General features: G+C 35.6%; 1 long non-coding RNA gene across 1 annotated transcript; it reads left to right on the plus strand.

Moving 5' to 3' along the window:
* Nucleotides 1–1,798: 1,798 nt before the first annotated feature.
* Nucleotides 1,799–2,533, plus strand: LOC144349512 (uncharacterized). Its single transcript, XR_013419984.2, has 2 exons — nt 1,799–1,911; nt 2,128–2,533. It is a non-coding gene; the product is annotated as an uncharacterized LOC144349512 (long non-coding RNA).

Raw genomic sequence — 2,533 nt, forward strand, 5'->3', positions numbered from 1 at the left:
CTAAACTATGGTTCTATTAAATAAAAAATTATATCAAATATAGTTAATATTGCGCATGGGTGATTTGAGTGTTCGATGTATTTGTATTGTATAGGGTTTCTGTTCGATGTGATAAAATAAATAACACATGTTCGTGAGGGCAATATCACGATTTGTTTCGGCGAGGGCATCATCAATATTATGGTCATGACCACCAGCCCGAGGGCAGGCAACAAATCGTGGTATTACCCTCACGAACATGTGTTATTATTTAACTATTCCCGATGCATTCGGTGCATAATTTCTGTTTATTTTCATGAACCCAGCTATGGGTAAACACTTCCTTCGTACATACTACGTTTAGTGACAAAGGTTTTTATTTGCATACTGATTTGCTGATTATCCAACTTGATTATATCATGTACGATCGCATTCCAAGCACAATCAAACATTTTCACTATACGGTATTTAGAATTCAAATCATGTCAATTTGTTTTCATTCACCAGAGACTGGCAAATATTCTTGTTCGCACGCTCCGAACGCGACGTGTTATGTGGTATCGATGCGTACATATTTCAAAGCCTCTATGTGGAATGATAATTTCGGAACAGAAATCGTGACAGTGGCATTGTATACATGTATGCATGAACATGATTCATATAACGACATCGCTTACGTACAAAAAACTGTAATACAGAGTGTAACACACGCTAGTAAACTCTCTCCACATACTACATAACAAAACAATAAAACACGTGAATCTTTGTTTAGGATCGCTAAATCAATTCCTGACTTTCCAGTTGTCTTGTTCACCAGAACACCACTAGAAGACGTAAGAAAGTACTCGGATGACAGTGGCTTTCGGAGCTTTGATTGGTGTTGAAATAATACAAGCATTATTTGCAGATTCGGACCTACTGGCATATACAATGGTTAACTGGTATTGCATTGGTATTGGTGTTCTTCCAGTACAATAAAAACAAATCTGGCGAAATATCCTGACTTTCGGACGTTACTCTGGCAAGGAAAATATTTTTTTTTTAAACTTGCTTCGCACATTCACTGTTCGTTAAGTCTGCCTCACCAGGGATAAAATCGCAAAACACAAAATTGTCACAATTAGTGATAATTGTAGAAGGAAAATGAAATTCGTAAAAGTGCCTGTTCATCTAGAAACAGTTCTGTCAGTTCACGCAAGACTTAACATTGTTCTATTTTTATAGAAGAACCTTCCCAAATAAAAAAAATCTAAAATTTAAAAAGTGAGGAAAGTAGAAGCAACTTCATTAAAACGAAATTATTGAAGCTAGAAGGATCGCTGACCGCAGAATTTATGTTGAGATAGTGGATAACAAATTTTCAGATGATGGGCCATATTCTACCTTTGTCTATGAAATCAGTTACCAATGTTTAGGCACCTTTATTGTAATGCGAGTATGAATATAACATAATGAAAATAGAAAACATTGATCAGAGTTTGTTTTTGTAACAGTAGAAGATTTACAAACTGAGAATATTTTACATATAGTTTGTATTTTTACACACATAAGTATTATTAGTGATGTTTTTTTTTTCAATTCCTGGTAATTTGTGAAAACTGTACGTATAACGGTTTTGAAAAGTGGGGCGGGGCTTACTCGTTATTTCAATATTGTCAGGCTCCAATGAACGATTATTTAGTTTATCTGCATGTTCTACAAGTTCAATAAGCTTAGCCTTTCGTTTATTACTGCAAGTTGGTGAATTACGAAACTCTGAAACTTTCGTCGAACCCCACTCGCAGTGCGCCCACACACGTCCAGACCCTGGAATGGTTATGTAAATGAGAAGCCATTAGGAACTCGAAAGTCAGGCATTCAATTTGTTTATTTGGGAGACAAACATTTCTGGCAAAACAAATTTCATAAAAGTACCCTCTCCATAGGCATAAGGTAAGACTTGTATATCCCTTAGCAAACAAATGTTGTCACGATGATTTTATTGTTGCAGCTATTTAACATAACAAAAGGACTTAATTAATTCAGTTGTGTGATACCCTATGTTTTGTCAATTTCTAGGAGATAGTCCACAAATTCGTCACGTTATAACAATTTTCGTAGATCAGATCACAACAACGAGTGTGAACAATTCTTTTGTGATTCACATAGAAATGGTCTCAGCTCGACTGGTAATGTTGGTGGTTTTGATCACACTAGGCATATTTTGTGCACATATGGTAGAACCAGCTATTAGCAGTTCTGTAAGGAGTTCACACGAAAAGAGATCTATAAGAAGAAACACTGATGACAGTGGCAGCTGGGATGAATGGGAGGAACCATCGTTTTAGGAAGCACCGGAAAAAAAGACATGGATGCGCATATATGTATTGAACATGATATGAGTTATTATGTGAAAGCGAGGGAGCAAGATAGATAAATACGTCATAATCAGGCATCGTATATTTTACTCAAACGAAATATAGTATGTTGAGCGCTATTTTGATACTGCATATCATCTCTTAACATTGTAGTAATTCATATGAAACTATGAATGAATATCATCAAATGAAATCCA

Source organism: Saccoglossus kowalevskii, chromosome 5 (assembly GCF_978046115.1).
Source record: "Saccoglossus kowalevskii chromosome 5, keSacKowa6.1, whole genome shotgun sequence".
Classification (NCBI taxonomy): domain Eukaryota; kingdom Metazoa; phylum Hemichordata; class Enteropneusta; family Harrimaniidae; genus Saccoglossus; species Saccoglossus kowalevskii.